The 27,480-nt window shown below is 38.6% G+C and overlaps 1 long non-coding RNA gene and 2 pseudogenes across 4 annotated transcripts; 1 reads left to right on the forward strand and 2 right to left on the reverse strand.

Moving 5' to 3' along the window:
- Positions 1 to 137: 137 nt before the first annotated feature.
- LOC4345005 (uncharacterized) lies at positions 138 to 8,587 on the reverse strand (annotated as a pseudogene).
- An 867-nt stretch (positions 8,588 to 9,454) lies between these two features.
- Positions 9,455 to 12,628, reverse strand: LOC136351383 (uncharacterized). Of its 4 annotated transcripts, none has more exons than XR_010734449.1 (6): positions 11,959 to 12,628; positions 11,741 to 11,858; positions 11,326 to 11,600; positions 11,064 to 11,162; positions 10,624 to 10,939; positions 9,455 to 10,058 (listed from the first exon to the last, which is right to left on the reverse strand). It is a non-coding gene; the product is annotated as an uncharacterized lncRNA (long non-coding RNA). The 4 variants fall into 4 exon arrangements; XR_010734452.1 differs by having other exon boundaries at positions 11,320 to 11,600; XR_010734451.1 differs by lacking the exon at positions 11,326 to 11,600.
- A 2,172-nt stretch (positions 12,629 to 14,800) lies between these two features.
- Positions 14,801 to 17,736, forward strand: LOC136351521 (protein FAR1-RELATED SEQUENCE 5-like; annotated as a pseudogene).
- Positions 17,737 to 27,480: the final 9,744 nt, after the last annotated feature.

The following is a 27,480-nucleotide window of genomic DNA, read 5'->3' on the forward strand; positions in this document are numbered from 1 at the left end:
GTAAAAGAGCCGCGAGGAGCAGCTTAGGCGGCGGCACATGACTACATGAGGCGGCCTTCCCTCATTAACACACCCACCACCGACAGTGTTTATGACCGACGTATACGGGCAGACGCTTCACAGCAAAAATCAAGCCAGAAACAAAAATTTGCTAGTACTAAACATTACCACCTCGGATGCACAAAAGATAACAAACGAGAAGCAGTGGCGACACATTGGGTAATGCACAAAAGCAACTTCGCTATATTTTCGCCCTCGGAAACATGGGAAATGCTTCGCAGTAAGCATTTCTGCGGTCACTACTTGACTAGAAAAAGAGGACGCGATCCACACATCTGATTCACGAGATGTGTCTCAACATAAGGGCAGAGTTCATGTTGCCTTGGTGCCTTTAGATGATATCTTCAGAGATTCCATAGCTTCCCTGCACATCACAGCCACAATCAGTGTTGGATAATGGTGTACTGTACGTCTTTAGGCACAGATGCGTGACTGATCACAATATGGTCACATGTAATGGTACCCCTTTTTGTATAATAAAACATGAAACTTCTGATTGAAGGGATAATTCAGTTCATGCCATGAACAACATTGGCATTCCACATAAGTACAGAAGAACATCGGTAAAGAAGCAATACAGGGAATAGCATCCATCTACATCATTTGGGCCACAGATCACCATTTTGTGTTCCATAGTTCTATTTTGACTTTTTTTTCCCTTTCCTTTTCAGCCTAGAAAGCTTGGGCCTGTTTAGTTCGTGAAAAGAAAATTTTTGGGTGTCACATCGGACGTTTGACCGCATGTCGGAAGGGGTTTTCGGACACGAATGAAAAAACTAATTTCATAACTCATCTGGAAACCACGAGACGAATCTTTTGAGCCTAATTAATCCGTCATTACCAAATGTGGGGTTACTATAGCACTTATGGCTAATCATGGACTAATTAGGCTCAAAAGATTCATCTCACGATGATTTCCCCCCTAACTGTGCAATTAGTTTTTTAATTTATCTATATTTAATACTCTATGCATGTAAATGGTGTTGTGTGGACCAATGTAATGGATGGCATGTTATGAATCAACCCCTACCAATTGAAGGATACAAAAACAGGATATGGCACAAATCTAGCAAATAGATAGCATAGATGAAGATTTTAGGAAGCAAGAGCAACTGTAAAATTCCCATCCTAAAGTAAGCACATAAGAGAAATCAAAATAACACGTTTCCAATATATAACTAACAGTGAGATGTGCTGAAACATGCATGCAACAATGCAAAAGAGTATTATGTATACCGTAATGCACGCTCAATCTCTGCATTGTCCGGGTCCAACTTGAATCCATCAAAAAGTGCATCGCACGCGCTCTCGAAGTCCTGATGATGAAGGCCTTGTGAATTATTTAAAACACTTTGCATTGGTCAAAAAACTAGCCAAAAGGATCTTCTATTGCACCTTCAGGGTCATCAGAGCAGCACCAAGCCGGTAGCAGGCCTTTGGCCAATCGGGCCGCATTTCTCTGCATTCAAGAGCATCCAGAAAAGCCTTCTTTCCATCACCCATGCAGAGCCAGCAAAGGCTCCTGTTTGAGAACAAGGTTGCATCATTAGGGTCAAGATCCATTGCCTGCATCCAATAAGTTAAAGCAACACTTAGAATATTTGCTGAGTATCAAAAACAGATACGAATTTGTCAGCATTTTAATGGAAATCTGAAAAAGGTTTCTCATTGACTATTATTAGTGCAAGATATTAATAAAGTATGCAAATACCTTAATTTTCTTGAAATAAAAGTCAACCTATGAAACTCTTTCTCATATATAATTCATTCAATATAGCACAACAGAAAAGCAAGTCAATTGCAGATCAAATAAGTTCTGATTTAAGATTCCCTAACCCCATTGAAAATATGGAAGGGTGATAGAGAACGAATCAAGCAAAACAAGCCCCCTTGTTACATTCTTTTTTTTTTGGTCCAGGCCAGACCAGGTCTTGTATTGGTCCCTTGCTTACTAGCTTTCGAGTTGACAGGGATGAGGAATGGGAGATAAGTTACATTTGAGTACAAGATTCACTTTTTCATCATCATTCTATTGAAGCAGTGAGCTAACCAATCAAGCAGTAGGTTCCTGATTTGCCGGGCCGCCCAACCGGTGATTCAATTGGTAGGCTTTTAGAAAATTTTACTTTGTGGTAAATGTATCTGCAGTAATTTTAAAGTCGAAAAATGACTCATTGGCCCTGAAAAACATAGTATTCCCCAAACACAGGTTTATTTGCACCTCCAGCACACAATTCAGTTTGTGAGGGAAATGCAGCAGACCAGCAATTCCAATTCTGTCCTCTGCAAAGGCACTGCATTAATAAATGTACCAGTTATATTAACTAATGATCCTAACACAATCAGGAAGAATTCCTGCTAGACAAATTCCTAGTTGAACAGTTGTGGCCTGGTAAGGACAAATTCCTGCTAGAACACCAAGAGCCAAATTGGACCAGCAGCAAGGGCATGACGGGGCTGGTGGATTGGTCACCTAGCATAAGTTAAGAAAGTTGAGGAGCATTCGGAGATTTGTTTCATTTGGAATAAGGCAGAGATAAGGTAGGAGTTTCTAGTTTTAGGTGTCAAGTCTTGATACACTTATACACAAGAAGACTATTGTAAAATCTTCTGTTAAGCAATATAATACCCACACACAAATCAGTGCCTATCTTTACCCCTTACAATAGCCTGATCCCTTTCAAGTCATCCTAGCCCTATTTTTGCAAGGTAGTTAACTAGTTAACCCCTGACGATGCCACCGGCAAGTTTTCTTTTCATAACATGGCCTCGCATTTGGTGACTCAACCATAGCTAGAAGCAGGAAAACAACACAGAATATGGCGTTGTAACACACCTTAGTGTAGAACGCTGAAGCAGAAATGTAATCTTCTCTATCGACTGCTTTATTCCCAGATGTCTTCAACTCTTCTATTTTCTTTTTATTCACATGTTGATCCTGAACCATAGATAATATTAAAGATGTAGACATGAGTAATGAATGGAAAAATGCTATAATAGTAAAGAAACTACATAGGACTGTTCTGTAAATGTTTGGGAAAACATGGTCTTGATTTGGCACAAGAATAAAGTTTAGATTTCAAAGTACTTATGTGGTCATGCTAATCATACAGCATCCTACATCCATGCTCAGTACTGTAAAAATATTATTGGGCAATAGGCTCCAATAACTATATGGAAACTTAACAACCAGAATATACAGTAATAAATATTATTGGGTAATATGCTCCCAGATTAATGGAAACTTAAACAACCAGCAATATAATATCCTCATAAATTTTGCCTCATATTCTAGTGTAAGTGTGCAAGACTAACCCAGTTCATCTCCTGTTTTCTATATAATCTAAAGATTTAAGATGACGTCACAATCAATAACTGCTTCTAACAAGATGGGACACTAGAAATCTAGAATCAGTGTACCCTGCAAATTTTCTACCAATTTATCCATTTCGAACAAAAACTATACATTTTAAGTAAATTTGGTCAGTATAAGAAAAATAGAATCAAACAAAAATATAAGTAAATTTGAATTGTTCCGATTGGACATGTGTCATCTCACATTACTTAAAAGCAAACATAAGATATAAATTTCATATTTAAAGTATTCGTAATATTTCCTTGATAACATATTTGTAAATATTCCAACAACTCATTTTAAAAGTACATGCAAATATGGCATTTCATCAATATACTTCTCATGCGAAGCATACAAATATTTTGTGTAGAATGGTCAAATTGTTTTGAACAAAGCCATTAGTCAACTTAAGCATCACGTGGGATCACTTGCCAACATGCACCTTCATGATGTTTTCAGCATAAATTCACATTCAGCAAGAATCCAACCAGACTGTTAGATAATAAACATAGCTTAATTATAGAATTTTGGAGGCACCTAAGGACCTGGTGCCAAGGTTGGTGGATCATGTCCTCCACTAGGATGTTGCCAAACTTTGGCTGCCAGAAATGTGGCAAACTGCAGCCACAAACTGAATAGACCCTAAACTAAAGATGACAAAAACAACTGAATAACTATCCTAGAAGCACCTTAGGTTTTCACAAAACTCACCAAACACACAACTAAACCTCTTCACTGAGGTTAGCACAATCAGGCAGTAACTTACAAGTACAGAAAAAAACATGAACCTAACTTGTCTAACGTGAAAAAACAAAAGAGGACATATCCGGTGAAAATGAGCTAAGTGTTGAAAACTCGTGAAAATCATACCTAAAAGTTTCGTAAATTTATGAAAAAAATACTAGAGATAGGTGTAGATATAAAATACATTCTTACCAAATCTTAACTCCAAACTCAAGTTCGTTTATGAGAAACAAAAAAGACAAATTTCAGGTGAATAGTGTCCTGTTACTATTCACCTGAAATTTGTCTTTTTTGTTACTCCTAAACGAAATTGAGTTTGAACTTGAGATTTGGTGAGAATGTATATCATATCTACACCTATCTCTAGTATTTTTTTCATGAATTTACAAAACTTTTAGATATGATTTTCACGAGTTTTCAACACTTAGCTCATTTTTACCGGATATGTCCCCAAAACAAAATGGTACATGGATGATAAGCGGCGAGGCTGCAGTACTCTGAAGTGAATCACTTATATTCCTACTCCAGTCAGTATGATTGCCACCATTTCACACACAAATTTACTGAAGGTAGATACACAACACTTCAAGAACTCAGAACACATAAGGCAACAAACTAGAGCAATTACCACATTACATGACAACAGGTTCTTTTTCTTGAGGTTCAGTTTGATGTCAAGGTTATTACCACATTATAGAAAGCCATTTACCAGACACTTATGTTCCACAGCTTATGTCTTGAACAGTGCCATGTACGATATGCTTGTGTTTAGTGTTTACTAGTGCAAAGAGGCAAAGCTTACATCATTAGGGCCACCATAGTTGGCACCAGCCTCCATTAAGAAATTTAAGCACTCAGTTGAACCATCATTGCCCATTGCAGAATCAAGTGCAGCAGTTGAGATACAATCTGAGTTGACATCAGCACCAGCCTATCACATAAAAGGAATGTTTCTTTAAGGTGAATAATGTAAAATTTAAAGGCTTCCAAACTGAAGTGTTGGAAGAATGTTTTAATAAAGTAAGCAACCCCAGAGCAATGGTAGAACTTGACAAAGCTAAGATGAAGGTACAATACCTCAACCAGGAGCTTCACACATTCCACTGATGAAACATTTACAGCCTGAAAGAGGGGTTGTCATAGGATACAATCCAAACATCATGTACGTCTTGTTGCACTAGTGAGAGATGTGAAGCACATTAGTTGCTATTAATTGATTATAATAACTGGATGGAGAAAAATATCAAACAGAAAGGTAAATATACATGACCATATATCTATGCCAAGCTTTCAGTAAAAAAGAAGGAAACATTTCCCGTGATATTGCAATTTTCAAAAACAAATAAGCACAATGTTGCATAGCTGCCTTATTGGTCAACTCTTGACTAGTAGATTTTTCTTATTTGAGTGATTGATTCCACATGACACTTACATAGGAATGGCAACATGATAGAAAATCAACCATTATGGCAAGTGCATAAAAGGGCAATGCACCCAGAAGAAATCGTCCCATGCATGCAATTGGCTCTTTGAAAACCATACATACATGAAAGCATGCATAATAGATTTTCACATAAAACAATAGTGGTGATCCCAGTTAACATTAAACATTACTCTTGCGTAAGAATGGAGATTATAAAGCTATAGACTGGACTATAGCTTTGAGAATACATCGTTATGGATTTAAACAGAAGCAATGAAGTATTTCTGATTATTGTAACAGCTGCTACCAAGGAGATCTTGAAGAATAACATGTAACTAGAAAACTAGACAGCTAGGAACAAACATTTGAAAATTTAATTGTGCTGCAAATTAAAGAGCCATGATCACATTTCACATCTTAACTTACATTGCACCAAAAAAGCAAAACAACGTCAAGGGATGAAAGTACCAAAGAGTAACTACAATGGAGAATGAGAACAACACAGCTAACAAACAAATGAAGAAAAAGCAAATGTTCAAACTTAGTTTATGTTTACAGTTGAACATGCAACTTAAGGCAGAAGTAGCATGATCTTAAGCTTACATCTGCATTATGATCCAATAAAACCTTCATAGCACCGACTTGTCATTCCTTAGTAGCAAGATGTAGTGGCGTCCCACATTCATCAGCTACCGGATCAATATCAGCCCCCTTTGCCAGCAACGTTTCTATCATTTCACAATCTCCTGCATACAAGAAGCAATGATGGTAAGTTTTTTTTTTCCTGAATCTTTTTTTCTTAATTTGTATCTGGCTCTTGGCAGACCTCAGTTTTCCCTGCATATAGGCTACAAAGATCATTCTAAAGGGGTTAACGTTTCATAGAAACAACAACAATCCCTACTCGCCAAGTCAAAGAAATTGGGTGGACTGATAACTGTTGAAATCAAGCAAAGGGGGACATTTTGGATGTGGACATATTTTTCACACACCATTGAATAACAAAAGAACACTTATTTGATTAAAAAAAACATTCAGAGAATACACTGCCTGCCATAGACATTGAAATGTTTAAGGCTGAGTTCGGCACTTCATGTTCCCAACTCATCTCTTTCATTTTCCGCACACAACGGTGTGTTTTTTGCAAAAAAAATTCTATGCGAAAGTTGCTTTAAAAAGTCATATTGATCCATTTTTCAAAAAAAAAATTAGCTAATACTTAATTAATCACATGCTAATAGACCACTCCGTTTTGCGTGCAGGAGGGATTAATTCCCATCCTGCACTACCGAACACAGCCTAAGGAATAAGGATGTTGTGAATGATAGCTCAACAGAATTTAGCTATCAGCTTTGAAGATAATCTACTTCCACACTAACATAAGGGAAAGAAATATAAATTGTCCTGGAACGAGGTCAAATAAACCTTAGTTAGAACATAATACCGCCGCCTAATATATTACAAACAAAAGGAAAAAAAAACTGTGAACCTGTGGTGCACGCGTGTAAAACAGAGATGCATATGAATAGAGAGGACCTATTCCAGCAGCGGAATGTAGAGGGGTTAGCCCGTCATCATCAGCTTTGTCTGGATCAGCACCATGATCAAGAAGGTACTTGACAATAGCAGCATTTTCACCGATCACCGCAAAAACTAGAGGTGTTCTACCTGTCATGCACACAGATCGATGCAAACAAATTCAGGATCAGAAAAGAAATGTACATCTGAAAACTTTTCACTGGGCATCATATTTAGAAATATGATCAGCAAGATTACAAAGCATGGAACCACACATACATGAAATTCAGGAATCACATGAAATGGAATGTGGAAGGGCCTGAGACTGTGTTTGGAAAAAAGGACTAACTATTTCACTTTAAAAGTTCTAACAGACCCGTAAGTATGCAGAATCAACTGTAGGAAATTAATTTCCATCCCCGTGAGATGAAATTGAAGTATTAATAACACCAACGAATTCTTTTGGGGCATTTTCGCAAGTGCGAGTAACCAAACAATCACAGAGAATTCCCTCTCAATCGGTTACATGTTTGTATCTGATAGTGATAGGAAATATTTCATTGTTGAACATGGCATATTTTAATGAAGCATACGATGATGAATGAGGATAACATAACAAGACAATGAAGAGTAAACCCATGCTTATCATTTTGTGCTTTTTCTCTGCTAGGAATAGACACAATCACACAAAATTTCCAGCGTCCCGTGAACTCATCAATCATATCTAAAACCTAGTACGTATCAAGCAACCGATCAACTTAATTAATTACACAAGTATATCATCTTATAAGTTGCACGACAGCCAATACACTGGTTAATTCCCCATTGTGCAATCAATTAACTATTTTCCCCCACCAAAAAACACAAAACAGAGCAGGTTTTTAGATTCACAAATCCTAAAATGCCAGCACAACTAACTACGGATCAACAAAACAGAAACATACCCTCATCATCGGCGGCGTTCACATCCACGCGCAGCCCTTCGACGAGGTAGCGGCACACCTCCAGCTGCTCGTTGCCCGCGGCGAGCTGCAGCGCCCAGATGCCGCCGTCCGTCCTCGCCGCCTCCACCACCTCCTGGAGGCGGCCCCTGACCTTATCCAGCGCCCGCACCAGCCCTGCGCACATTCAAAAGCAATTCCGAAGATTAACGCCACCCAAATCCCCAAAATCGCGGAGGCTGGGGGTGAGTGAGTGAGAGAGTGAGCGCCGCGTACTCTTGAGGTGGCGGAGGTCGCCGCTGGCCGCCGCCTCGAGGAGCTCGTGCTGCATCGAAGCGGCCGCGGCTGTATAGAGAGAGAGTGAGCGGATTTAGTTAGGGTTTTTGGCGTACGGGTCAAGGCGCGGGGAGGAGGGGGGGTGGGGGCTTACCGGAGGAGGACGTCGGAGCGGCGAGGCGAGATCGCCGCGCCGCCATGGCGGATGGGTCGGGGAAGCGCGAGGGAGTAGGGTTTTGCGAATGGGGGTGAGACTGAGAAGAGGAGGGTGAGAGAGAGAGAGAAAGGAGGCGAGGTGGGGAAGAGAGAGGCGAAAAATGGTTGGGCATTTGATTTTTGAAAACTGAGGCGAGAGAAGACGAGAGAGAGGGCGTGGAGGAGGCGTACGCGGCAAGCCAGCGCGTGGGACCCGCCCAACCCCTGTAACTGCGGACACCTGGAGGCGGTAGGCCAAAATGCCCAACCGATTCCATCGTTTCGTCTACCAGTAACCTGTGCACGTTACTGTGCACGTGTAGTACACGTCGTAACCTGTATTAAAATTATATTATTTTTAAAATCAAATTTATAGTAGTATATAATTAAAAGCTACGACATACATTTAAAAAATCAATATACTTTCACTTATAAGTTTGAATAACATAACATAACTATTTTTTTTTGCTATTTAGTACCAAGGAAATCCTCCCAATCTTGCATCATAATACTTTTATATGAATTGAGAAAATATGAATTGCGCTTGAGGTATCTTTAATGATAATGAAACAAGTCACATATATACATAACTTTTTAACAAAATTATCAGTCAAGCGTCATGTCCTACAAGTCAATAATATTATATATTTTAAAATGGAGGAAGTAATATTCATGCATCAAAGTGTGACTGCAATCTTGGATTTTTCATCAGCCTCCTTGAATGAGCAATATAGCTGTTAGAAAAACTTAAGAGAAATAAAATTTGCTCATGTTCAGTATAAAATTTCTTAGAATTTTAACTGTTCCCTATCACCCTATGTGCCAAGGGGGCAAGAAGACTAAAGGGAATGCCTTGGTTAGGTATAAAACTGCTCGGATTTTTGTTTAACACTAATTTATTTGAAAATTGTAAACATAATCCCTTTCTCACTCCATGCCAAATTTTGCAAAGAACAAAATATAAAGTCCTGCTAGGTTGCTATAGAGTACAACCAATTCAACATTGGTAACACTTGATGAATTACAACAGCTAGACAGCTAGACGATTGTAAGGGTACAAAACACCAGATGAGAAAAAAAATAGTTTAACCTAAGATAATATATTGTTCAAAACATCTTCCTCATGTATTGCCTTTCTCCAACTGAATCATGTATTCTGCACTTTATGAATTACAGTATTGATATCCAAGATCCTAGCATGGTCAATTGGATCACCATGGAAAAGTTGTTTCCATTTCAGTTTCTTAACAATGAGTTTCCCTTTCATTTATGCCTATGAAGACATGGTCACAGACTAACTGTGCCCAAAAATAGTTTTATCACTGCCCTATGTTTTTGCCTTTTGCTCTTGAGCAGCAACCTGATTTTTTTTTCAATCTCAAACAATAAAAGCCACAAATGGATAAATTTTGATTTAACAAAGTTCATATAAGTAATGAAAGCTCCTTATGACAGACCATCCTAGATTCAAACTGTAGCTATTAGAGCGGCAATCTTGTGAGTTGTGATAAGAAAGTGATCTAGCTAGCTGCATACAACTTCCAACCTGCAGATAGGACTGAATAAATATGTAACCCTCTTTTCAATTTGGCAATTTAGAAAAGTATGAACTGGCATATGATGAACATCAAGAGTTTCTCCACAATTCCAGATTTGCAACAAAGTGGACATGCAGGAACGGAGGAATGGCAACGTAGGTGAAAAAAAAACAGTAGTTTTTTTTTAAATAAATTCAGCTGCAACCAATCAATAGAATATCAGTAGCATAGTGCCTCGTAAAAATAAAGAATTGTAAATATGTACCAATATGTTCATGTGCATAGCAGAAAAATGTTGGGCTACTTCTTTATGCGCAATCAACACAATCTGTTAAATATATCATATATGTCAACTCTCAGGTGTTCTGGAGTAAAGAAAAACTCTCAGATTGTTCAAGTATTACATAGCATGGAGTTGAGCTGATCAGTTTCATGCTGCTAATTCTAACAGCCATTATTGTAAGAGGAAATACCTAGCTAGTACGTATGCAGCAGGAATTCTAGTGACAAGAAGTATATAGTAAAATATGAATGTCAGATCATCAAATAGCAGAGCTGAGATTTAGAAATTACCTCCCAACCCAGATGACAAGTACTTTGAAGAGGTGAGTCCAAAATAACTACTATGAAACTTGATAATGTTGTATCATACAATTTAAGAGTAAATTGGAGAGATAGTAGAAGTGGGAAGCTACCAAGGTATTTTGGACATGTAGCTCTTGTACTAATTTTGCCCAAATCTTAATATCACCATTAAAGGACCAGAAGAAACCATGATAATTACGTTTAGAATCAAACAATCAACTTTGGTATTGAATCTGCCTCAGCTAATGGCATTCCTCCTTTTGTTGGTTCTAATGGCAAAGCAGCGGGATAAAGCAATATCAAACTGCAAATTATTAGTGGTCGAAGAAATTAGAACAGACAATTAAGAGTGCATGAGTGCATCGAAGGAAAAAAAGAATATGGCATTCCATATTTCAATGGTGAATGGCAGAGAAACAAAAACATACCAGTGGGCTTTAGCTCGTAATGGAATAAATCAATTAACTTGTAATACTGTAGACAAGTGGTGTTATTAACTTCCTTGGATTTGCAACTCATGGGAATGCCTGGACAAGAAACATATTATCAAGATCTCAAAGAATAATAATTCTTTCAATGCACATCGTCTGTTTTCTTTCCAAAAAAATGCAAATTAATTCTTGTTAGCAAAATAGAGAATGCATCTATTGAATTGCAAAGGGATAAATTTCTGACCACACGTACATATACCTTCCTAATCAAGATTTCTCCGATAAAATCCTTTCCAATCATTATTGATCCAATAAAAGTACAATTCCCAGCGTTGCTCCAATAAAACCCTTTCCAAACTGCCCCGCAAAATACTTTCCCAATAATGTTTTAAAACATTTTCCAAACAGCTCCCGACATATATAGCCTTCTCGACATCGACGCAAGTAAACAATTTTTGCTCATTCCATAATAAAACAGATTTCAGTCATTCCACAATGATTCACTATGACGTATCAGGATAAGAGCACATTCACCTACAAGAAAACAACGATAGCAACTATAACAACAAAAACTACTGAACCACCATTATGTCGTGTATGCTAGTTTATTCAACAAAGAAGTATTTAAACTACTTGATTTCTGGGGGTGTAGCAACTATTTCCTTTGCGCGCACCTGAACCGGCTCCATCACCGAAGAGGAGAAAACTCAGGTAATAAGCTCGATCCACAAAAATCTGACTGATTAGTGATTAGCCCCCACGCCTCCAGTACATCCTCTGTACCTGGTTCACCTACAAAGAACATGAAAGAAATGAGGGGGAAGAAAGAAAATGTTTCATCGTAATTGGACATGGTGGCTAGGGTGGCTGCAGTGCAAGGGTGGGAACTCACCTGGTGGGCGCTGGAGATGGGTGCTGGCCTGCTCGATCGGGCGGCGAGCCAGCGAGCGGCGGTGGCAGTTGATGACGCCCGACGATGGGCGACAGCCTTGATCCAATAGCGAGGGCAGTCAACGCCGGACAACGACCTGCATCCAACAGCGACGGCGATAGACGCCGGGTGGCAGCCGATGATGGGAGGGGATCCGGCGACGGGAGGGTGAGCAGCGACCGACGGATCGGCGACGCTCCCTGAGGAAGAGAGAGGAGCTTAGGGATTCCGTGGGGAGGGATTCTCGGAGGAGAGACTTTTGTGGGGCCGGCGCGGGCTTCGCATGAAGCTCAGGAGCTATTTGCGGAGGAGCAATGGGGGCGTGCGTCCATAGTCGTCGGGGGCAGTCCCAGGCGTGGCACCGGCGGAAGGGGATGCGATTGTGCGGTGGTGGCTCAGCGCTGGTCGAGTGAGGAGCAAGCGAGAGAGGATGCGCACGGCGGAGTCATCGCGGCTGGGTTTTGTGTGGCGGAGTCACCGCTTTGGGGCGAAATTGGTGGAATCGATGGAATTAGTGGAGATCCAACAGCGGCGGAATCGGTGGAATCGCCGTCGCTATTGGAATCAGCGAGGAGGAGCAGCGTGAGAGGAGCGAGGCGTGGTCAACGCGCGGTCATCACGGGAGTCACGTGAGGAGCAGCGGGAAGCAGGGGTGGGCAGAAAAAGACCGAACAGAAAAGATCGAGACCGAGACCGAAAAGACCGAGACCGAGAAATTCGGTCATCAATTCGGTCCTAGGTAGTGAAAGACCGAATTTTGTTTGGTCAATTCGGTTAGTCTCCTCGGGTAACCGAATAGACCGAAAAGACCGAATTACCAAAAAATGTCTAAATGCAACATACAATCCACTATGTTTAATAAGATTAAACTCTAATTTTCACATCCTACTTCTTCTAGCATGCAACCTATTAAGAGTCTTTACTCATAAGTGCTTACGAATTTTTTTTGTGATTTTTGTGTTGAAAATTTCTATTGTTTCTTTGCATATATGAAAATATTATTGAATTTCGGTCAGGACCGAGACCGAGACCGAAAAGACCGAGGCCGAATTTGTCGGTCCTGACATTTTTTACTGAAATTCGGTCTTCACTTTTCAAAGACCGAAAAGACCGAAAGACCGAAGACCGAGACCGAAATTTTCAGTTAGACCGAATGCCCACCCCTAGCAGGAAGAGCCGTGCAAGGATCAGCGCTCATTAGGAGGACGACAGAACGGATTAGGATAGAAGATGGACGGTCCGGATTAGTAGATAGATGTGGACGGATGGTAGGGATTGATCCAAGTGAATTGGCTGGTAGGATTGGAGGGGGGCAACTCCTCCTTTTTATATTAGTATAGATGAATTGAATAAGCGAAACGGAATATTTATAAACGAAAAATAATTTGTAAATAAAACTTTTAAATATGTATTATTTGTGATTTAGAAGTAAAGTATGAAAAATAAATTATGATAAAAAACCTTAAAATTAACTTCAAATTTAAGGTTTGACATTTAAATTTCGTCTTATAAGCATAAATTTTGGCTGCAATGCAGAATGAGTTTGTATCGTCTTAACATTGCATAGTAATGGCAGGGGTGGCATTCTCTCCATCCTAATCATCCACACCCAAGATCAATGGCTAATAATGTAGTAGGTTGTTAGAGCAAGTATAATTGGAGGCTATAAGTCGACTAAATGTTGAGATGAAGGAGAGAAGAGAGGAGAAAGAGGAGAAGCGGGCTATAAATTTATAGCCGGCTTGAACACAAGAACCAAGAAATTTGGGCCATATATTAATTGTAAATACTATTATATATGTGGGCTAAGAAAAGATTGCAAAAAATATTATAGCCAACAAGTTAGCTATATTATTAGCTTGCTATTATTGAAGTGCTTGTTAGTTATCCAAAAGCTCACGCTTCTTTGTTTCTAGCGGAAAACCTTTTTACCGCTCTCATTCTTGCCGCCAAAACATGAGACGGTCCACATTCCTTAATATTAGTTGGTATTACTATCGTCAAACATGTCAAACCAGCCACATATTGCAATACTTAGATTGAATGAAAGACACCAACAAAAATAGAGACGACTTGCAGTGCGATTCATTCTCCATTAGATGGCAAGGAAGTTCATCTCATCAACAATATTCTGTTCCAGTTGTTACATCTAGCAGGTAAGCAATATAATTCTTTCACACGATCAACAGCATTTGTTCCATGTGAAGAAGTTTTCTATGTTCTATTTTCTACAGAGAAGAACTGCAGCATGATTCAGTCTGATGGGCAGCAAGAAGATTCTTCTCTTCAATCTCCCTGTCCTGTTTCTACATCTAACAAGTAAGCAATACAATTGTTAGTTTATATGAGACCATATGTCCCAACCCTTTCTGTCGGCAACATAAAAACATTTTCAATGCTATATTTTCTACAGAGAAAACACCTTACCTAATTGGGTACCACAAAGTAGCAGACATTTAGTAGCTTCGTTGAGGCTCAAAAGTTTTGGAACCATTATGGGGGTCAAATTGGTTTTGATGTTAGAAAACGATGTGAGAATACTAGCAAACTTGGGCTGTGTTCTTAGGTAAGGGTTAGGGTTGGGAACCTCACCTCCGACATGGAAAACGGAGCAATGGATTAATGCGTAATTAATTAATTATTAGTTTTTAAAAAACTTCAAAAATGGATTTTTCTATAGAAAACTTCAAACATTAATATGATTTTTTGAAGCAACTTTTCTATAGAAAATTTTTGCAAAACACACACCGTTTAGCAGTTTTAAAAGCGTGCGCGCGGTAAACGAGAGAGTAAGGTTGGGAACATGGACATAAGAGCAGGTACAATAGCAGGCTATAAGCTAGCTGCAAAAATATTTTAAGGAGATAAATGAAGAGAGATAAGGGCAGCGGGCTACAGATTTGTAGCCAGCTGTAGCACGGACTCCAAGACACAGTGTGCGTATGACAGGCGGGACCAAGTACTACTAGTGTAATAGTGTAGTATGTAACTATTGTATAAATGAGCTGTTAGATTGGCTACAGATAAATTGGAGCTAGTAGTTGGCTATACTATTAAACTTGCTCTAAGGGGCCTGTTTGGGGGGGGGGGTTGTTTGGTTAGGTGCCACACATTGCCACACCACATGTTAGGCATGCCATAAATTATTAGTTTAGCGTTTGGTTGCTTGTTTCAGTTGTGGCAAGCCACACTTTCTTGTTCTATGGGCCTACATGTCATATACTCATTTTTTAGCCAAACAATGCCACACTTCTGGCCAACAAATTGTTGGCCACACTTTGTTTGCCATGCCACACCTATGGCAAATTGAGTTGTGGCAATGTTAGGCAACAACCAAATAGACCTTTAGATTCTGAGAAGCAGCTGATTGGTAACCAGCTTCTGAGAATCTGGAAAAGCTGGGTTTCCCAGCTTTTGGCTTCTAGTTCATTTTCTGGATTCTACAACTACAGCTTCTCAGAATCCAAACCAAAAGCTGAACTGTTTGGGGAGCTTCTAATTCTGGGAGAAGCTGGAGCAGCTAGAAGCTCCCCCAAACAGGCCCAAGAACACAGCCTTAATGGCAAGGTTACATCACTTGGATTTGTTTGCAACAAGAAGGCTTAAGAAGAAAGGATAAAAGAGATCATTTGATAAAGACTCCTCGAGTTGAGACTAGAACTGGATGCAAAGTTCGTATGGGAGTTATTGGCAATAATGCATACTTAGCCATTAATTTTATTCCAAGCATTATTATTTGAAAGCATATACAGCAAGCATAACCTACTTGCGACATGATAGGACAAGAAAAACTCATAAATTCTATCATTCTAGATATCAAACAAGACATAAATAACCAAACCAAGTAGGTCATTAGGCTAATCACAATGGTAATCTAGCCGTAATATTTTAATCTAGATGAACAGTGCCATGCATATACAAAACTCAGGTACGAACAAAACTAGATTAGAAATGCACTGGTTCCTTTCCTTTGTAAACGAAAGAATTCACTCACTGAATGGATCGACGGAGATCAATGAGTCGAAGCAGTGCAGTCAATCGATGATGTCGAGCGGCCACGTAGAAATACGCTGCCCAGAAACCTTTACACCGCCCCCGTGCAGCACCACAGCCGGCTTGGATCAACGGCGACGCAACACGGCGGCAGTAGAGGAATTTCAGAGTAGATGGCTGTTGTGTTCTGTGTCTTTCAAGGACGTCTCCCTAACTCTTATATAGAGCTAACACTGAATGGCAGCTCACGCTCAATCCGTTGCTCCTCTGCGTCAAAGCCGGATCGGCTCCGTGAGAAACGCAGCCGCCAAACGGCCACAAGCGCACGTTCTCTCTTCACGTGAGAACCAAGTCTTCAGGTGATTGACTCGATCAGCAGAGGTTGTTGTATGCAAGCATCTTTTCATCCAACACATGCTGATCGTGCGGCTAAGCATTAGGCATTTAAATTGATGAAATGATCAATGTCTCCAAGCATGTTATTTCCATCAGGAGTTACCCTGAATCGAGTGCTAGGAAAATATGAGATACATGATTTGGTTCTTGAGCATAATCATATACATCAAACCCCTGAACCCATCACTTGATGCCATCACAATGACGAATAACTGAATTGCAGGCATTCAAGATTAAAATAGCAGATAGTACTGGTATTCAGCCTAGAATTGCTCATGAATTGGCTAGTCATCGTGTTGGAGGAACTGCTAACCTAGGCTACACATGTCGTGGCCACAAGAACTATCTGCGCACTAAACGCTAAAGAGAGCTAAAGTATGGTGAAGCTGGAAGCTTGCTATATTATTTTCATAATTAGAGTGTGGAGAATCATATGTTCCCTTATGCTATACAATTGGACAGTGTAGAACAGATAACATATATTATAGGCTGATGCTAAAATGCTTATTTGATTATGCTCACTTTGGTGATGTTGTTACATTTGACACTGTCTTTGGAACTAATCAAGATATCTGACCTTTTGGTGTGTTTGTTGGATTCAACCACTTTAGAGAAATTGTAGTATTTGGGGTTGCTCTTATCTTATGTATGATGAATCATTTGATTTTTTTACATGGCTTTTTGAAACATTTTTATCAACTTATAGCCACAAACAACCAAAAACCATCTATACTAATCAAGATGTTGCAATGGAAAAGGTAATTGTAGAGGTACTTACAGAAGCATGGCATGGATTATGCACGTGGCATATTAATTACAATGCAATCAAGCATTTGAACCAAGGTAGGAGTGATAATTCAAATCTTCTTCGTGATTTTACTGCATGCATGTACTAGTATGAGAGCGAAGAAAAATTTGAAGATGTATTTGCTAGTATAAGAAGTAGGATACAGAAACAAACATGGTTGGGTAGCATTTATAAGCTAAAAAAGAAATGGGCTAAATGCCACATGAAGAACTTGTACACACTAGGAATGCGAAGTACTCAATTAAGTGAAAGTTTGAACAATGACTTGAAAGAATACCTTAATTCAGAATTGTACATTATTCGCTTCTTTGGGCACTTTGAGAGGGTTGTCCAAGCAAAGAGAGAGAGAGAAAGAAATACAGTCAAAGTGTGAGTCAAGACAAAGGTTGCCATGAATCAAGATGAGAACTCCAATGTTGTTGCAAGCAAGCAAGTGATACACAACACAGATATTTGAAGCCTTTCAAAGTTAATATGAAAGATGCATGGCAGCTTATACAAGGCCATCAAGTGAAGGAAATACATATATTGTTAGAAATTGATCTCTTGGTGAGGATTTTGTACTTGAGGATGACATATAGTTCTTAGTAATAGTTACGAGCGCACAGTTTCCTACACTTGTAAACTATTTGAGAGAACTGGAATATTGTGCAGCCATGCATTAAAAGCTCTTGTTTTGATGAATATTAAGCAGCTACCTGAGCAGTATGTCCTGGGTAGATGGACACAGGTGGCACATCCTAGAGCTGCAAAGGATGCAAATGGGAAAAATGTATAAGAAGATCCAATGTTAGATGTGACACGTCGCTACAAGTTCCTTTCACACAGATTTCTCATTGGCCTCTCGGACAGCTGGATTTGAAGAATGTTTTTTATTAGTTGACAATGTAATTGATGGCTTATGTTAGCAAGTTGAAGAGAAAATTGATCAGTTGTCTATTACTAATGGCAATCAGTTTGAAGCACAAGATACAACTCAAGCATCTAGTAGCTTTGCACATGTTGTTGGCCTCAAGAAAAGACAGACACGACAAGTGGGTCAAAGAGAAAGAAAAACTGGCTCGACAAATATCACAAAAATAACCAGCAAAGATCAGAAAAGAACAATCCTTGCAAACAAACTAATGAGGTATGCCAATTACTAAATCAACAAATATAATCTATTCCTTAACTAATCTGCCTTATACTTGTTTTTAAACAATGTTAATTATTAGGCAACAAAAGTTAGTGAAGAACCACCACCACTTCAACCATCTTCTAGGGTGAGCCTCAGCAATAACCGACAACATGCTGAAGCAGTTAAATTTTTTGGACGTTGCACTCAACTATTGATGGTATGATTCAAAAATATTCGCTACTTTTTTTTGCGACAACTCTATTGTTATTTGCATGGAAGTCATTTATGCTTTTATATGTTCACTTAGTCATGGGCGTTTCTTCATTTTAGGGTGACATGTATGGTCATGACATGAATTTTGGATTGATCAAGAAATCTGAAAATGCAATGTATTTAACTTGGTGTTGTCCTCCTTCTTACTTTACAGAAGAACTGTAAATATGTAAATCTCTATGTTTTGAAGTCTTTAGACATATAATTATAGAACTTGTATTAATTTTAGTTCTAAGATTCTCAGAGTGGACAACAAAATGTTTTGTTCACTCCAACTTCCAAATCAACATCTAGAACTTCAAATGATATGACTAGGTTTGATGTAAGCAATCAGAAACTAATTTGTGCAAATGTTGATACAATATGCATGTCCTATGGCTGCTATGCTTATTCTATTGTTGGTAAACAAGGGAACATTCAAACTAATGACAGATACATATATCATGTTGTTTGTATTTCCTATGACCACAGATAAATCCACAAGCACACGAAATACCTCTATAGCACTTCACCTTCGGGTGACCCTAAAAGGATATCGAACTCAGGGAACGTGTGTAATCTATCTAAGACTAAGGCTATCCAAGGACAACAACTAATGCTAGGCAGGCTAGGCTAGAGACGACTTTCTATGAGTTTTAATTATCTAAGCTAAGCAAAGGTAATTTCATATCTGTTGCTTCGGGCATTGACCCCTGCTGGTCTACCAGCGTGGTTCCGGCTATAGCTCTATGATGTAACTGGACATGGAGGATTACTTGGACGAGATTCAGGGCTGTCACCACCTGTCGTCTACCTCTGACAAATCCGTGGAATACACAACAAATAAAGGTAATCTCTAACCTAGACACAACGTCTAAGTTATTAATTTCTACTCTAATACTTGTACAGAAATTTCCTTCTTTATCCAGAGTCCTAGTACTAGAGCACTTAGTACGAATACTAAACAATGAACCCGCAAAGATGAAAATATATCTCACTTAGACTAAGTATTAAATAACATAAGAAAGGATCTCGAATGCTTACTTAATAGAAGAAGATTCTCTGAACCCGGAGCAGAGTGTACCGACAGCTCTGGTACTCCTCCAGAATTCCTCCTAGGAAGCTACACTCGTCGAGGTAGAAGTCTGATGAGCGCCAAACTTCCGGGCAATCCTACAGAGCTTCCCCTCACTCTCTACCTAATTCTAATGTATAAAAGATACAATAGAGTCTCTTGTAATTCAGCTCAAAGTTATATGTTGGAAATGAGAGTGAGCTCATCCTTTTATAGGCTCCAAATAACGGTTACATTGATGGGAATTGTAGGAAATGCCCCGCAACCGCCATTGAGAAGTGATCAGCAGCGTACACGTGGAAGATGGCGATCAACGGCCACAAAGCGGGTTCGGCCGAACCAAAAAACCCTCCTCTCGGCCGCCTCTTCGGCCAGGAGGTAGCTTAATGGGCCCCCAACATCATATACTATGTTTTGGCCCAATTATAAGTTGTTTTCATTGACATATGGGCCCTCTAATCCGTGTAAACGCGTCCTGAATGTGCAGAGGTGCATTTTGTCGCATGACAGATGTGTTTTCTCCTCAAATTACCTGCATACACATATTTCACTAACACTAGTGGAAATGATTAGTAATAATCCCTACCACTAAGTTGGATACCATGTTTTATTTCATTATATGCAGGTATTGACGGTCAGATATTATGATTTAAGGACCGTCAACACATGCATACACAACATTCTCTTTGTTTAGAACAATTTTAGATTACGAAAAGCCGATGACAGCTTTTCTTGAAGAAGGGGAGGATGATGAGGATCTACCTACAAATTGTACTTGTCCTTTGCATGCGGATCAGAAAATAAGGTTAACTCGTTTCTCTATAAGTCTATGTGTGAAATATATGAGAATTTGATGCTACATAATATTTGTCACTTTATTACTTTCAGACATGAGATATATGAACCATTGGCATGCATAAACAACATGTGGGTCCAGCGGGAGGTAGCGTCACATCATTCAGAGTTTTCTATCACCAACAATTGCAAGTTGAAGGCATGTTGCGCAAGCAGACCGGTTGATGCACGAGCAGTGGTATTGATGATGAACATGGGCCTTGCACGACATGCTTGGATGGAGTTCTACTATCCTAAGGCCCATCTTGGGTAGGGATGGAGTCCATCTACAAATTTTCCCACGAATTGAAGCCTTCCAAAACAAGGAATTTGAAGATAAGAAAGAAAATATTCAATTCGGATTCGGTTTGGGTCAGCCTGGACATACCTCGACTAAAACATTTGTTTTTCTCTCGTCCAGAGTCCATTTTGGACGTGTAAGCACTTGCTGGAAAGCTAACTTCATGGCCCATGTGATGGAGTGGCCCACGAAAACAAAATCCTTCTAGTTCCACTGCAAGAGCCAAAACAAACTGATGGTGCTGCAGAGAGGTTTCCATATTGTGTTGTATTTGATTCCTAGTTAGGTTTCAATTCAAATTCATTTAAAAATTGTTGTTCTTCCGTCATTGATGTCGCATGTTTCACGTCTTCTCGATTTTTCGACAACAATCAAGAGAACACGACATCGTTGATTGAGAAGTCTGGGTACAAGAACGAATACTCATTTGATTTGAAGTCGGGGGCTACTGTCAGAGTTACAGATAAGGCATACCATCTATCCTAGGAGTTGTGGGATATACGAATATGGTATATCTCATGGTATACGGAAAGAACACGTGTAAATTAAGGAATTAAGTGAATCTGTATGGTAAATATCTTTTATGAGTAGGGTCATATCTGTGTCCTACCTAGAGAAGGGAAAGACTGTGTTGTATCATGCGGGGTCCGATGTCTCTGAGTTCTACTTGGAGACCAAGCTGACCTATGGTATATACACACACCCCCTGAGAGGTTCATGGTATCGAATCCTTAGTGCAAGACACCCACCACCATAGAAGCAATCTAGAGGACTTGAAGCCTATTCGCCGATAGATCTCTTCGAGCCCCTCTCGACAAGGATCTCGTCAGTAATCTCAGAGTTCAGTTGTCTTCTTTGTACTATGTGGTTTTCTCCATAATCTCATATAAACTGGATTAGGGCTGTCACCTTACGAGGGGCCTGAACCAGTATAATCTCTATCTCCTTGTGTGCTTGATGTCGTATCGTGTAGATCCTCATACCCAATACCATCAGAATACGGTCTGCGGGTATCCCTTGACATAACTATATAGAAAGTATAGATTCAGCGACAACTCTTAGGGTATATTTGGGGTTTAAAATTCTGAGAAGCAGCTAGTCGGTAACCAGCTTTTGAAAACATGAAAAAACTAAATTTCTCAGCTTCTAACTTCTAATCATTTTATGTATTCTAAAACTATGCTTCTCTGAATGTGGATGAAAAACAAATGAGGTTGCCTCAACCATCATGGCAAGACAAGATCCAAATCACAGAAAATAATTACGGAATTTAAATAGAGAAGGCAATAACACAAAAAAATTCCTCAAATCATTTCCACTGTATAAGTGTTGCAAAACAACCACTCAACGAGGAGCAAACTAACAATTCAATTAAATATGAATTCAAACACAAAAGTTCAAGGGCAACCCACACAAACGCACCCAAAACTCTTTCAAAGAGCTACACAAGAGACTATCAAAAGGATATCACCACCCTTGCATCCGCCCCTCTATTATAGCCTAAGATCCCCTAAGACAATATCACAATTGTTCTTAGAGTTAAACCCTACCCTAGACTTAATCTAAGGCCTTGTTCTATTTCTCAATTTAAAACTTCAACTTCCTCGTTTTCCGTTACCACACTTTTCAAATTATTAAATGATGCATTTTTTGAATATATATATATATATATAAGTTATTCAAAAAAATTAAATAAATCCAATTTTCAAGTTTATAATTATTAGTACTTAATTAATCATGTGCTAATGGTATTTTTTGTTTTGCGTGCGTTAAAAATCTCTCTCAAAACAGAGATATCGAAAGCAGCTTAAGGGCAAGTTTTATAAAGTAGATGATACAAGCTGCTTATTGGAAGATAAGTCGAATAGCTAGTCCAAATTACGAGAGATTGTCATTAAGAATGTAAAAAGAGCATGGATAGGCTATGGTTATGGTTGACCCTCTGATGCATGCTACATGTAAGGTAATTAATGTTTTTTGATGCATGCTACAGGGGTAATTAATGTTTTTCTTTTGCTTTTCCGTTCCTATTTTTGCTTTTCTATTTGTAATTTTTGTGGGAAAAATAAATGAATTATATGTTTATATATATTTATAGACTCTTGACCGTCGAATAGCTAGTCCAAATTACGAGAGATTGTCATTAAGAATGTAAAAAGAGCATGGATAGGCTATGGTTATGGTTGACCCTCTGATGCATGCTACATGTAAGGTAATTAATGTTTTTGATGCATGCTACAGGGGTAATTAATGTTTTTCTTTTGCTTTTCCGTTTCTATTTTTGCTTTTCTATTTGTAATTTTTGTGGGAAAAATAAATGAATTATATGTTTATATATATTTATAGACTCTTGACCGTCACTATATTCGGGCTTTGTTCGATAAGCATGACCACTTATGCCTAGTAAATTGCCAGCCTATCTCATTAATTAATTGTGCTCCGAAATGAGCGGGCTAGACGATACTTGGTACAATGGCGCGAAGCTGAACTTGATGTTGAGGCAGATGCTGCATCTACAAAACCTTAGGCTGACAAGTTGGGGAAAAGATATTGTATAATTATGTAAAGTGATGGTATATGCACGTAGTGAAGCTGTAACATGGAGTAGCCAGTATATTTGTGCTTGCTGATTGTATGTACAAAATCTGATTTAATTGCTTTTTCTAACAGTTGATAAGTTGTTGATTTATCTGTCTTAAGAAATGTAGATGAATAATAACAAAATGTTGATATGGGAACTGTCGTATTTTGCTGGAGTTGTGAGTCTTATTGCAATACTGCCTTAGGAGATTTCATATTTTTTGCAATACTGCCTTAGGAGATTTCATATTTTTTGCAATACCGCCTTAGGAGATTTCACATTTTCATGTGTTTGTCAGTTTCAAGTTTCAGTAGTATGTAATAAAGTATCTATATTTGTGTTGGAATCAGGGTTATCTGGAGTGTTAGAAACGAGGGTTATATAAGGATAACAATGCATTTGTTTTGATATGAGACTCATATGAGGTTTTGTGCTGTTTGACCATACATCCTTGTTTATCATGTTGCCTCTACTTCAAAGAAAATACTTGATAAATGGTTTTCTTTGACCATACATCCTCTCAGCGGGGAGCAAACATACACCTTCAATTAAATATGAATTCAAACATAAAAGAGGGCAACCCATACACAACTCAACCAAAACTCTTTCAAAGAGCTACACAAGAGACTATCAGAAGGGATATCACCATCCTTGCATCCTGCCCTCTATTTATAGCCTAAGACCCCTAAGACAATGTCACAATTGCCCTTAGGGTGAAACCCTAGCATGGACTCGATCTAAGGCCTTGTTCTATTTCTAAACTTCAAACTTCAACTTCCTCGTTTTCTGTTAACACGCTTTTCAAATTATTAAATGATGTGTTTTTTGTAAACAATTACTATATAGAAGTTATTTTTAAAAATTAAATAAATCCAATTTTCAAGTTTTGTGTGTGTCAAAAATCTTTCTCAAAACAGGAAGATCGAACGCAGCCTAAGGGCAAGTTTTATAAAGGAGATGAATGCTACATCTAATTTTGACCACATCATCAACTAATAAATGTAGAGGTAACATGTACAATATATCATATCAATCAATACTTCTAAAGCTGGTTGGTCTTTGCTACATCTAATTTTGACCACATCATCAACTTATAGATGTAGAGGTAACATGCACAATATATCATATCAATCAATACTTCTAAAGCTGGCTGGAGACCAGCCAGCTAATTGGTCTACTTGGCGCATCTAGCTTCCATGATAAATGAGAGACTCCTTTGTGAAGAAAAGAACAATAATGGAGCAAGAAAAGATGCCACAGTGCTCAAGCTTTCTTGCAGCTTGTAGTCTCTCTTGAGACTTCTATGCTAATTCTCAATAAATTAAACCGGTAACATCACCTTCTGAAAATTGCAAAAGAAAAATTAGGAAACAAAATAAAGAAGATATAATAAAATAGGAAATAAGTAATGACATATTGGAATGAAAAATCAATATTGTCTATATGCCAAGCATGTCTCTAAAATCAGAGCTCAAATAAAACAAAGAGAGATACACTTAAGCTTAAAATGTAAAAGAAAATAGAAAAAATGACGCCATCGTCGAGGCTACGCCATAACTGGTCAATCGAATGCAGTAAAAATAGAAAATCTAAGTGCTCTTAAACAAAAGTTTCTAATTACTGAAAAGCTACACACATTTTCATTTTTTTTACTAAACATGCATTTCTCTACTATATATAGTTAAAAGGCAAAAAAAAATCGTTTACGTTGTCCGTTAATCCAAGCGACCTTCGGATTGTTCGTGCACTCCCACTTCGTTTTCCATCCCGTGTAAGCCGCATTAACATATCGATTTAGATTATGTTTGCATGGCAAGATGAGACAAGCCAGATCACTCCTCCATATACTAATGCATGCACCCTCTAGCGGCAACCATGCACAGATTGATTGATCCATATCGAGAAGAAGATCAAATCGCGATGGTTGGTAAGGCGGCGATGGCTGGTGAGGAGTGGTGGTGTTAGTATCAGTGGAGGCGGCAGGGCAGTGACACTCCGCAGTTGTGACGGCATGATGTCTAAAGTCTAGATAGAGACGATGGGTGTAGACTGGTGGTGTTGATCAACCGACTAGAAGTAGTCGAGCGCCATCACAGCCGCAGCGGTGATATCGACAATGCCGACACCAACCATCCCCAATGCCACCTCCTCTGTCCTCGCCCATGCCCTGCAACCGCCACTACGATGACTACGCTAGCTTTCCATGCATCGGACGAGTATCCTTTTTAATACCCTTTTTTACCAACATTGCAATGTTGAATAACCCATGTCAATCAATCAATCAATCTCAAGCCGGAACTTTTGTCAGTTGTTGATTGGGCCACGTGGCACAATAATGTTTTAGATAAATTCGGGAATTACTAGAAAAAAAACTAGACCGTGTAAATGGAAACAAATAAATAAATAGATCTAGATAGATCCAATGATGTGCATGAGATTAAAAGAAGAAAGGAAATAACTACTGTTGCAAACAAGAAAGGAAATAAGTAATCTTTATGTGATACTTGCTCAAAGGGGTTGTGTTAACCAGAGATAATTTGGCAAGAAGAAATTGGAATAGAAGCTTAAGATGTTGCTTCTGCATGAAAAATGAGACTATCCAACATCTTTTTATGGATTGTTATTTTGCAAAATTTGTTTGGAGGGCGGTACAGTTTGCTTTTGGCTTATACCTTCCTAATACCATATGTTTGATGGTTGGATTTTGGGGGTTGACAAGAAGAAAATCAAACTAATACCTGTAAAAGCATCTGCTATATGTTGGGCTCTATGGTTGAGTATGAATGATTTGGTTTTTAACAAATCACCATCTTTCTCATATATGCAGGTAATTTTTAGGGCAACATATTGGCTCCGGTCTTGGGCACAACTACAAAGGTGTGATGAAGATGAGAGCTTCTGAAGGTTGTATATCGTAAGCTTGAGATGACGGTCATGCAACTTTTTGCCAACTATGGTTGGAGATTCACAAATTGATTTGAATAATTGTGTGCTATTTATATTGGTTTGGTCGGCTTTATTTTTACTTGATTGTGTTTAATTTTGTTTGAACTACACTCTTTGTTTGAGTGATTCTTTATAATAACTAGTAAGCGTGCACGTGCAAGGCACGTTGATACATAAAATTGAAGAAAATACAATTATTATACATCATTAAAGAATCATAGTAGGAACCAAGTAAAAATAACATTATTGTAAGCAATACATTGGTAATTCATGAACTAAACCTTAATTTTTTTATTTATTACATGACAACCAAATGCAAAAAAATGTAATATTTGTTTGTCATTATCGATTTCATGTTCACTTCCAAATCAGTCACTCACTTCCAGATCAGTCCCTCTCAGGAGATGAGGTAGTGTCAGTGTCGCTCGGTTCTAGATTGATTGCCCTACATATTAAGGCAATCTTCACCTGATCGTGGAGGACGATACATTTATTAGGCCGTCTCAAACATCTGGATGCACATGTATATAATATGATGCATTTAGTATTATGTTAGTTTGTATATTGAAGCAGAAGAAATGAAATACGTGTATGTACCTAGAACAGTACCGTACATCCCATTGTTTGGCTAGTTTATTTTAGGCATCATAAAAAATCAAAGAGCTAATGCAATGGAGGTTAATTGACGACAATTGTAAAATGTAAAAAAGATACTTGTATGGTGACGCATTGTTGAACTTGTGCTGACCAAAAGTCGTAGAATCAATTTTTTTTATAATAAGCAAGAATCATCTCTTCTAAAAAAATATCTGCATGTAATTATTCTTCATGCCATCGTTACATCTTATCTAACATTGTATCATATAGCTTTCCAAAGGCCATGTTGACCTGGGCTTAGATAACAGGGACATACTCACATACACATATGAATCAGCTATCATGCCTGATAGTGTAGTTGACATTGAAGATAGCGTTGCATTATCCAGTTTTCGACAAGATTGTAATAGTCGAATTAGACTCGGTTTTCTAAGCTAGAGAATTGGTCCGGAACTCAAGGAAAGAAGCTGCAATCAAAATTCATTCCTATTTTCCTTGACTAGAATTTAACAATGGGCACAAACACAAGAATGCCTATGGACAATAAAGATATAAGCTGGAAGGAGATAACTTCTGTTGTCTA

This window comes from Oryza sativa, chromosome 8, assembly GCF_034140825.1.
Source record: "Oryza sativa Japonica Group chromosome 8, ASM3414082v1".
In the NCBI taxonomy this organism is placed as follows: Eukaryota; Viridiplantae; Streptophyta; class Magnoliopsida; order Poales; family Poaceae; genus Oryza; species Oryza sativa.